Below are 12,235 nucleotides of genomic sequence, written 5' to 3' on the forward strand. Positions count from 1 at the left end.
TAAAAAGAAAATAGGTAACTAAAAATTGCACCTGATAAACAATTGATTGACTTAATTTTAATTTCAATAGATGTAAACGATCAAACTTCAACAGTTCCTTTCGATATTTTTAAATATGAATGTGATGCGTTAAAAATGAGTCCATAATATATTTGATTTTTTCACTGGAATAATTATTCTAATAATATGGTGCATCTTTATTATTTAAAGATACATCTTCAAGACAGTAGTAAGACACTAGACATAAATTTTTCATTTGGCGAATATAAGCACTTGACAAAAATAACTATAAATGAAAGATGTTAAAACCAAAATTACAAAATTTAGTCCTAATTATTTTAGTCAAACGCACAATTCCTTAGAAATAATAACATATTATTTCCGTCCAAATTCCGACTGTTTAAAATATTGTACTGTGACGTTTTGTGTGTTTTTTTTTTTTTATTAAATCCCTTTAAAAATCTATAGTACCTACATTAGATATCTTAAAAGTGCGTTGACAGAAATTAAAATTAAATTTCTTATGTCATTTCTTGTAATCTCGCCAGTCGGCGGACCTTAAACGTGTTGCACATTAAAGAACCTTTTACGGTCTAGGCCCTAGGGGGTTTATGGTTTATGACAAGTAGGCATTAGTATTGAGTACATTATATTATATAATATTATATAATCAATGCTATTACTTATTTGTCCTTGTCCGTCCTTAGGTACTACCCTTTAACCCTCCACAAAAAAACTGTCACATTGATAAAGTGTTTAAATGTGATTTTATATGTATATTCACAACAGTACACTATTTCGATTTGAATATTTTCAACTTGGAACTGAACATACAAATTTAAAACGCAAGTATAACTCGTTTATAAAAATTTTGTTTTTTGTTTTTTCAACGCTGCTTACTTTTTAATAACCACGTTCAAAATCCATTCTTTGTAGTACAACAGATATTACAACATACATTACAGACAACGATGAGCGATGACAATGATTTTATTAGATAATGATGTTTGCAGGTGGTTTGTTTGCTCTCCTCTGCTGGTTTTAATAAATCTCGACCGTGGCAATATTGTACTACAGATTATTCGTATTTTTAGCCTTAAGTTTTCAAACACTTTCAATCCCCTTAATGATTCAAGTAAAATGGGCATCGATCGTTTTTCTTATTCAGAAACAATATGTTCCACCGTCGTTATAAGTGAGAATAATCTCATTTCCCTGGTCAGATTCCAAGTCTTCAATGAACATAGACACTTAATTAGTATACCGTTGGAAAGGCGGGTTTTCGTGAAATTAGATTTTCATAAATATAATAATTTCTTCCTTATGCGCAAAATGAATATTACTATATATATGATCTTTTTGGCAAAGTGTAATGCTCGCTTTTTGGTACTATATTCAAAATCGTTTTTTTTAACAACCATTTATGTAAATGGTAAAATAATTTTGGATTTTCGTTCACTCAAAACCTAATCAAAAACCAAAAAAAGGGAAAATCACACAGCCCGTTATCCATGGCCGGCTTTGTAGAATAATGTGGGCAATTACATTATTAGGTATTGGGTTTCCTATTTATCATTTTAAACGGTCGACGTTGCTGCGTTTGCCTTCAGGAATTTATCAGGCCCAGGCCATGTTTCCCGTCGAATGGTGTACATAATAATTAATATTATTGTAGATAAGAACACATAAAATATCGACCGTGTGGACTCGTGTGTTATTTACACAGTTTGTAGTTTGTAACATACATAAAACTTATCATCTTATCTGTGCTATTAGGTTATCAAACGTCGACGTTTGTAATACTAACATGATACATAATATTTCGTTTTGGATAATTTTATTTTTCACATTTAACGACAAATTATGTCATACAACAATAAATGAATAACAAAGCAAGTACATCTAGACACCGCAGTACTTAATTAGTATACTCAGTGATCTAATTGATACTTTGTGTCACTATTATAAGTATTGTCTTGAATTATTATTGTGTTTAAAAGTGTTAATTAAACATTACTATAAAACTTGTTTATTCTCTGTCTGAATTACCTTTCTCATATCTTCTAAGTTTTATAAGTGTGCTGCTTAAATCTCTTGGTGCAGTACATAAATTGGTGTCAGAAGTGGGATAAAATGCTTTGTTTTGCTACATTTTGGTTTAATAGTTCAACACACACGTCAACATCATACACCCCATATGAGTTAGTTTTTGGACACAAACCACAAATCCCCTCGGCCTTATCACAAGCACCAAGTCCACAATATAACTATGATGATTACTCTTTCGATCTTAAAAGAAAGCTACAGGAAAGCCATGAGATAGCCAGGAAAAATATTTTGGAAAGTAAAGAAGCAAACAAAGAAAGGTATGACCAATCTGTCCAACCCATCCAAATCCACGAAGGAGGTAAAGTTTTGGTAAAAAATCATAAAAAAAGAAATACATTTGATAAACATTGGACAGGACCCTGGCAGGTACTAGAAGTATACGCTAACGAAAACATACTAATATTAAAGGGGCGAAAGAGAGTCCGAATACACATAAAGAATGTCAAACAATTTTTTGAGTAAAGAAATCGTAAATGTTTTTTATTAGACTGTTTGCATAATGTGTTTTTTTTACTCTAACAATAATAAATAGAATAAAAAGAAAAAGTATAATTAATTATTGTTCTAGGTCAAAAATTAAATTTATAGTAGCAGATTTCGAATTCACAAACGTTAATGGGAAAGACATTTTGTTGGTATCCGGAGCAATATCAAACAGCCTAGACAAGTTCAAAGTGGTAAAACTGGTAGGGAGACCGCTGATATTAACAAAAGAGGGAAAACTAAGGGTTTTTCAAAAAGTAAATTTACCGGATGTGCAAAACCATATTAAAAAAATTTTTCGGTACGAACCAGAAAAGCGATTGCCAAAAGAACTCAGGGAAAGTGTGTTCAACAAAGGAAAAAACACACTGTCAACCGTATTTATCCAAAATTATCTACACAAGGGTAATCGACCACCCATTCTGGTTTTTTGGAATGGAAATAATGATTTAAATATAATGAAAGGATTAAGGTTACCAGGAATAAAACTCATACTTAATATTACGGCATACGACGATGAAAATAATGGGAATTTCCACCTAAAACTAACAAATTTTTCTAAGGAAAATAGGGTAGTTTTAGCAAGTATACCGATAGGAAAACACAAAAAGAACGGAAGAATGTTATCTTATAACTTATCATCTTATCTGTGCTATTAGGTTATCAAACGTCGACGTTTGTAATACTAACATGATACATAATATTTCGTTTTGGATAATTTTATTTTTCACATTTAACGACAAATTATGTCATACAACAATAAATGAATAACAAAGCAAGTACATCTAGACACCGCAGTACTTAATTAGTATACTCAGTGATCTAATTGATACTCTGTGTCACTATTATAAGTATTGTCTTGAATTATTAGCGTGTTTAAAAGTGTTAATTAAACATAACTATAAACTTGTTTTTTCTCTGTCTGAATTACCTTTTCATATCTTCTATAAGTCTTATAAGTGTGCTGCTTAAATCTCTTGGCGCAGTACATAAATTGGTGTCGGAAGTCGGATTTTTAGGGGAAGTCCAAGAGTCCTCAGTGATTCAACTGCAAGTGGAGACGTCCATCTACAGAAGAGTCAAGAATCCAGTCCAGGCAAAGAAGATAATAAGGCATCCAGCATCAGAAGAAAAAAAATCATGGACTATTTGTAAGTCAGCATGATATATCAAGTTTCGATTAATAGTAATTAATAATTCATATAGGACAATTGTTGGGGCATTATTTATGGTAATTGGATAATCCGTCAGCCCTGGAAGTTTAAAAGTTAACAATAAAGTTAAATTAAAACAAAATAAAAAATTGGTTAACAGATTATTGTATAACGGAGTTATTTGAATAATATTTGCCAGAAATTAAATATTGAAATAATATTGTTATTTCTTATTGACAAGTAATCTTTTTAGAAAGTTTCGGTATACAATTTTTTTTAATCAGAAAAATATTTTATGATATTAAGAAGTGGACGCATAGTATCAACGGCTAACCAAACTCCAATTTTCATTTCTTTGGATTCCGCTTTAAGACTTATCCCATCTTATGATGGCAGTAGCGAAAGCGGGTTATCACTTTATCTTTCAAAAGGAGATTTTGTCTGGTCAAATATTGAAGAAAATTTAAAGCCAATTATTTTAAAGGCACTTATAGCTGCCTTGACAGGAAAAGCACATGATGCTGTTCGTTTCGTCCAATGTGACGATTGGGGTCAATTAAAGATTCATTTAAAAAATATTTTTGGAAATATAAGTTCTATTCCGAGTTTGCAAATGCAATTAAATTCTCTGAAACAAATGCATAAGGAAGACGTATTCAGCTTTGGGAATCGAATATTAGATGTCCAAAATAAGCTAACGGGAGCTTTAACCATAGATAAAATACGTCAGGAAACTAAAATTATTGCGGAAATTATAGCTAAACAAGCACTCGCCATTCTAGTAAATGGGGTTCATAGTTCATTAAGTATAATACTAAGAGCTAGGAATATCTCGACATTCGAGGAGGGCATTTCTCTGGCGTCCGAACAGGGAAAATTACTTAATGATAGATACGGTCAGAATAGTTCTTACAAGAACGGGAATAACTTTAAAAAATCCAACCAAAATAACAACGATAAAAATAATAATCGCTGTTATGGGTGTGGTAAAACAGGTCATATTAAGGCTCAATGTAGGGGAAATTCGAGTAATAATAATCCTAATTTCAAAAACCCAAATACTAACGGTCCTCAAAAAGATTCAAATACAGTAAGGGTTTGCGAGTATTGCAAAAAGGGGTCCCATGAAACAAAAAATTGCTTTAAGAAACTCGCCAACGAAAGAAAACAAAAAGCAGGTTATAATAGAAATAATGGGAGCAATTATAATGACAATGCTAATGAAGGTGCCAAAACGGTACAAGAATTGGCTAATACTGTGCGCATTGTGACTGAAATTAAAAACAATGAGGTCGCATGTATGTCGAAACAGTTGGCAGAGGGGCAAGGCAAATTTTTCTTGGACAGCGGGTTCGATTTAAATATAGTTAAGTTGACGGCATTGCGTCAAGACATTTTGGTCTATCAAGACAATGTTAGCGTAATCAAGGGGATAAATAACGAGCCAATAAAAACATTAGGGTATACGTTTTTAAAATTAAATTTCAATGGAATATGTGTGGAGGACAAATTTGATGTCGTAGAACCGTGGTTCCCAATACCAAGCGGAGGTCTATTGGGACGTTTTTTTTTAAAAAATAATAAAGCAATTATAGATCTAAATAAAGAAGTTCTACTATTTCCGGATGAAAACGAATTAAATAAATCAATAATTATACCAGCAAGAAGTAATTGTTTAGTAAATATCAAAGTAAACAAATCTCTCAAAGAAAATGAACAGGAATGCTGGATAATTAATAAACAAGAATTAACAGAGGATGTTATCATAGGAAATAGTATAAGTAAAATAAATGGGGATAACATAATTGGAAATATAATTAACATTTCGGAAGAACCAGTAGAAATCGAAGAGTTAACTATAGAACACATCAAATGCGAACCGTATTTAGAAGAAAAAAATAATGTCTTAGTTGTTAATTCCAAGGGGAGTAATTATAAAAGTAACAACGAAAGAGATAGGATCACACCACTGCAGGAAAACCTCTGTTTAGACCATTTAGCGGAAGACGAGAGAGAAAGTGTGCTCGAAACATGTTTTAAATTTTCGGACATATTTCATTTACCAGGGGATTACCTAACACATACAGATATCATAAACATAATATCACGCTAAGGGATGATAAAATGAAACCAATAAATATTAGACAGTATAGGTTGCCACAAGCTTTTCAGCAGGAGATTGAAAACCAGGTACAAGAAATGAGGGAAAGTAACATAATAAAACCAAGTTTATCAGAAATTTTATCTTACATGAGTAAGGTGATATCAACAAACTTTGAGGGGGAGAAAAGGGATTTGTCCTTTTTCATTTTAGAAAAGACAGCTAGTCTAATATCTGAAAAATTAGACAGTTATATGGTCTCAAATAAATAAATTAATAAATTTAATAAATTGGAATGGAAACAAAGGAAAATGAAAAATGAACAAATCAAAATAATTAAAAAACAAAATATTTTGGAATTATTTACATAATCAGAAATAATTAACTATGCAAAAATAGGATTGATTCTTCCTAACATATTATCACCAAAAGAACTTTTGGAACAATTTAAAGATATAAAAATTTCTTTACCCAGTGGAACGGATTTGCCAATTGACTTAGGGTTAACAGGGATATATGAATTATTAAAATTATCGGAAATCACGATATATCACGCTGATGGTAGAATGGTGTTTTTAATCAAATTACCATTAACATATGAACAAGAACTAACACTATATAATATTGTACCATTTCCGGTAAAAGCTGTGAATAATATTTTTGTCTATATTCAACCTAACTATAATTTTGTAGCAATAAGTAAAACACATGAATATTATAGTATTTTGAATGATCTAGATATTTTAAGATGTAAAAAATCAAAAACATTTATGTTGTGCCCTGAAACCAAGGCGATCCACCCACGTAAGAATAAAGTACCGTGCGAGGTACAGTTGTTCCAAAACTCAAAAGACTTACCAGAAAATTGTGAAATGATGTACTTCCAACTGGAAGCAACGTTATTTCACAAATTGCAACTGAAGAACCAATGGTTGTATGCAACGACCGAAGAACCGCTTGTAATCGCTTGCGACGGGAAAAAGGAGTCCATCGCTCATACCATAAACGACGTTGGCGCCTTATCACTACCCGAAACATGCAAAGCATACGCATCGCACGATCTGTTGATACCGGCTGCATTGGGGATCACGAAAAACTATACAGACTTTGTGCCCACTACAAGTATGACAATTGACCTAACTTTATTTACTAATGAACATGTAATTCCAGTAGTAGATGCAAGGCGGATCACAAACGCTAATCAATTTAATGATTTACCGACCATTGGGAAGTCAGTTAAACAATTGAGAGAACAGCTCGACGAACAACTGCGAGCTAAACACCGTCGAATACAACCTATAATTAATTATGTCTTGGCAGCAGGCATAATATGTATAGGAATACAGCGGGCTGCTCATGTTTCATTGTAATACGATGGAAAAAAACCAGAGTTGACACACAAGTGCCAACAAATCAAAACAACGAGTACGGTAATGAAGAAATACCGTTGGAACACCGATGGCCAGATGACTTCGAGCAGGGGTATTCATCCGCGTCGGTATGCGAGCCGAGCGTCGCAAATAATAGCACGCCGCTTCCTACGTGTCCAGATGGCAATTTGACAACACATGCTAAGATACGTTTGGAATACGGTTTCTAAAGGGAAAAATAAAAATGTATTGTTTATATTACATAACTTATTAGAATAGTTGTAGAATTTAAGAAAAATTTTAATTTTTGGTATACATTTTTATCTTGTAGAGGGAGAGATGTAATAAGTAGTGGTGTACAGACTAATAACAACAAACAATAGTATTGGGATTATTACATCCCTCCCTCTACAAGATAAAAATGTATACCAAAAATTAAGTGGTCATATTATACAACATCCGAGGAAACGTTTGTGGTCGCTTGTGAAGGACAAAAAGAGTCAGCAACACTTACCATATCTTTCAAATCCAGTTGCATTATCGGTCACAACAAACGATACGGACTTTTTGCCCGCGACAAGTGTGATTATCGATTTAGATTTATTTACTAACAAAGAAGTAATTCCGATAATATATGCAAAGCAATTCACCGACACAAATCGATTCGATGATTTGCCAACCGGTGGGAAATCAACGAAGCAATGAAGATATCGGATCTACAAACGGCAACGAACTAAACATCGGCAATCACAGACAGTAATTGATTGTATATTGGCAACGACACGAAGGAAAAAAAAAACCAGAGACGACACACAAGAGCCAACTAACCAAAACGGTGATAAAAAAAAATGCCCAGATGGCAATCTGACAGCACATGCTAAAAAACGTGCTAAAAATACGGTTTCTAAAAGGAAAAATAAAAATGTATTGTTTATATTACATAACTTATTAGAATAGTTATAAAATTTAAGAAAAAATTTTATCTTGTAAGTTGTATTAGTAAGACTAACCATTGTTTAGATTAATATAAAAGGGCACTAGTTATTAAGCTAGACACCGCAGTACTTAATTAGTATACTCAGTGATCTAATTGATACTTTGTGTCACTATTATAAGTATTGTCTTGAACTATTATTGTGTTTAAAAGTGGTAATTAAACATGACTATAAACTTGTTTTTTCCCTGTCTGAATTACCTTTTAATATCTTCTAAGTCTTATAAGTGTGCTGCTTAAATCTCTTGCCGCAGTACACTCCGATTTAAGTTTTTTTTTTCTAAATATTTGAATAATTCAAAACATTTTCTGTGGCACAATTTTAAAATAATTTTTCGTTAATTAATTATTTTAGTTTAAAAAGTTAAAATTTTCAGTTTTTCAAATTGAAATAATTAATTAACTGAAAACAGTTTTAAAATTGTTCCAAGATGGATGCTACGAAGAATTCAAATGTTTATTCAAAACTTAAATCAGAGTATTTTTCGGTAAGTTCTGTAGAAACGTATGTTTTTGTACAAAAATAGATCCTATATGCGTTAAAAGTTTAAAAAAAAATTAATGAAAATAGATCCTTCTTTTCTATGGTAATATGTACGTTTAAAAATGTTTGCTTAATGTTAAGTTTTAGTGACAAATTGCCTATAGAATAAATGCTAATGGAGAGGATTTTTTAAAAAATTGTACATGCTAGTGGCCCATTCTAGATCTACCTTTGACCTAACTTCAAACCTTAAACTCTTAAAACTTCACCTAAAAAAATTAAAAGAAAAAATTTCAATCCTTTCTGGTGCAAAGGATTTATGATATATTTTGGGTTTGCCAACATTTATAAAATACCTAATCCTGGAAGACGGTATTATCAAAATGTATTTTTATTATTTTAGCTTCGATGCAAAGCGAGAAGGTATTGGTTTTACTCTGATGTGGGCTTTTTTTTTCGCTGTATACACTGTAACTTTTTTAATACTAGACCAATTCCTTTGAATAGCAACTCTATAAATCACAAATTTTGTCTAGTTTGTACTTTGGGGGGGTAAAAGTTGAAAAAGTTTAAGTCTTCATAGACGAAAGTTGAAAAAACAAAAAAAAAAAACCGTACGAGTTTTTAAGTTAGAACTTTTACTGGCTATAGTATCGAGAAAAAGAGTCGGATCGAGTTGAAATGTATAAGAAATATTTATTTGTTATGCCCGCGCACGTCAGTTTTGTCAAATTCAAAATATACCCATTTCCCGCCCCCCTAGGGGGGGTACAAGTTTTTTTGTTTTTCGGGGTTTTTAGCCGTAATTTTAAAACTTTTGGGTTGAAAATTTGCCAGTAGTTGGAACTCATATGTATCCATAACATATTAAGCGGGTGAAAAATTCGGCACTACAGTTTTTTTTTAATTGCCGGAAAACCGTGTTTTCGCACATTGCGTATATTTTAACAAAAACACCTGAAATCTTTAAAAAAAATTGATCAAATCATTAAAACAATTTTATTTATATCTATACAGAATGATACTATTAGGTTTTGTGCTCAAGTACCACTCTTGACTTAAAGTTTACACAAAGTTTAAATTTTTAACTAAAAACCCAGTGTACCAGATGTGAGAAACGAACAGACACTAAAAACTATCAGTTGGTAACGTCTATCCGTGTTAGATTAGTTTAGGGCCCAATGATCGGTATCATAATATTGTGTTTATTACATGATATCACAGGCGACTAAATCGTGTAACTGATTATAGTAGACACTCGATTTATTGTGAAAAAAACCTGGTCGTGTACTTATTAAGACACTTAATGATTCTGATACGACAAAACCACTGTCGTTATCTCGTTATTTTATAGCCTGCGTTATATAACCTTACCGAAGGTTAACTATGAGTATTTAATGTCCAACTACCTGCAAATAATGAAGAGGAGTGTTGTTTTTTGGATTCAGATTAAGTGTTGGTTTTTATGCAGTATACCGACTCAAAATGTTTTTTTTATTACACAATTTTTTTAAAGGAAAACTAATGTTTTGTATATTGTTATACTGTTATTCATTTAAAGAGATTCACGCTTGATTGTTTAAATTGTCTAATATTAGATAATCTGCTTCGTGCTAATTTTATTTTTTTAGTTTATCAACTTGTAGCTCTAATTTTGTAAAAAATATTTCATTATTTTATTACTATGTACTATTACTATTAAGATAAATTTTAATAATAATTAAGTCATAAATGATAATACTTTATTTTATGAATAGATCAAATCTTGTAAACATTTAACATCATGATACTGCTCCTATGCTATCATTAAAAAAACACAATTTTTAAAATCTCCATTAAAGGTTATTGTTAAATAACAGGCAACAGCCGACTGCTAGTGGCTATACACGTTAGTAATATTTAACTAATAAGTAATAAATGTAGGTAAAATTTATTGTTTTCTCCATCACAGTACCAGTATACGATTTATTTTAATTTAAATGTAAGAAAATCGATTTTTCTTTAGAAAATAACAAGAAATTAATATACAGGATGAGGCAGTAAAACGGCGATTTTCTAATGTATTTAAATGGTAAAACCCGTTTCACTAACCCACCCTTTACATTTTAAGGATCTATGAAAAGGTTTTTTTAGTTGCATTTTATTTTGTACATTGTCAATCTAGTAAAATAGAAGTATAATATAGCTTTGAAATAATATAATCTGTGAAGTATAAATAGTTTGTGTGAGATTGCTATAATGGAAGTATATAATACATAAATATTAATTTTATTGAGAATAAGCGATTATAATTTAAACTATGGAGTACAAACGATTGAAACATGAATCGTCGACCATTCCAACAAAATATAACAAGACATTGTATTTGTGTTATTTGGTCCACTAAGTTTTTGCAAAAAAAAAAAAAACCAGTACAGTGGGGTCGCTGCATAGTGGGGACGGAGCATAGTTGGGTCGGGGCATAGTGGTGACGGGGAGGTCACAGGTTTACAGGAATTTTTAAATCTGAAAGTGATAAAATCACTTTCGAAAAAACGCTTCGATGCAAATCGGTAGTTAGTATTTTCAAGCCAGTACAGTCCAAACCAAGCACAGTATAAACCAGCAAAGTTAGAAAGTTTTAAATGAAGGTTCTGTATTTACAAATGAGCATCAAAGCGTTTATTTGAAAGCGATTTTATTCAATTTTATCACTTTTACTTATAATAATTCTTGTAGACCTGTGACCTCTCCGTTTCCTCATTGCTTTGATTACATTATGCCAATACTCTACTGTACTAGTCCTCTCGGATAAAATCACTTTCAAATTAACGCTTTGATGCTCATTTGTAAATACAGAACCTTCATTGAAAACTTTCTAACTTTGCTGGTTTATACTGTGCTTGGTTTGGACTGTACTGGCTTGAAAATACTAACTACCGATTTGCATCGAAGCGTTTTTTCGAAAGTGATTTCATCACTTTCAGATTTAAAAATTCCTGTAAACCTGTGACCTCCCCGTCACCACTATGCCCCGACCCAACTATGCTCCGTCCCCACTATGCACCGACCCCACTGTACTGGTTTTTTTTTATTCATGTTTTAACGATTATTTTAAAACAGAATGCAAAAGTTATGTGACATTTTGTTTTTAAGAACTTTTTTTAACCTATTTACATTAAACAAAGGTATTATTTATAAATACTTATTGGTTTGTTTTTAAAATAAGATGTTTATTTTTGTTAATTAATTTTAAAACGACAAAAAGTATTATTGTCTATAATATGTTGTGAAAAAATGTATAAACGTAAATTGACTTCTTTACTTCAAGTAAAATATCAAATTGTTCATAAAAACAATTCACTATCTGAAAGTTTTCATACTCAAAAATTGCACTAGTTAAAAGGTTAACTCTACGACTAGTGGCCTACGCTTATAAAACAAATTATTTAGTCTATATTTTTTACAATTTACATATAAGCCACAAGATAATTTATAGTTGTTTATCAAGTATAAAGTACCTAGTTCATAATTTATTGTAATTATTTTTTCAGATTTTTT

General features: G+C 31.3%; 1 long non-coding RNA gene across 1 annotated transcript; it reads right to left on the bottom strand.

Moving 5' to 3' along the window:
- Positions 1 to 3,440: 3,440 nt before the first annotated feature.
- LOC126843994 (uncharacterized) lies at positions 3,441 to 7,951 on the bottom strand. Its single transcript, XR_007686514.1, has 3 exons — positions 7,732 to 7,951; positions 6,706 to 7,443; positions 3,441 to 3,660 (listed from the first exon to the last, which is right to left on the bottom strand). It is a non-coding gene; the product is annotated as an uncharacterized LOC126843994 (long non-coding RNA).
- Positions 7,952 to 12,235: the final 4,284 nt, after the last annotated feature.

This window comes from Adelges cooleyi, unplaced genomic scaffold, assembly GCF_023614345.1.
Source record: "Adelges cooleyi isolate 19-005CV unplaced genomic scaffold, UGA_ACOO_1.1 ACOO_flye_CR_arks_rails_tigmint_CR_PRNA_587, whole genome shotgun sequence".
NCBI lineage: Eukaryota > Metazoa > Arthropoda > Insecta > Hemiptera > Adelgidae > Adelges > Adelges cooleyi.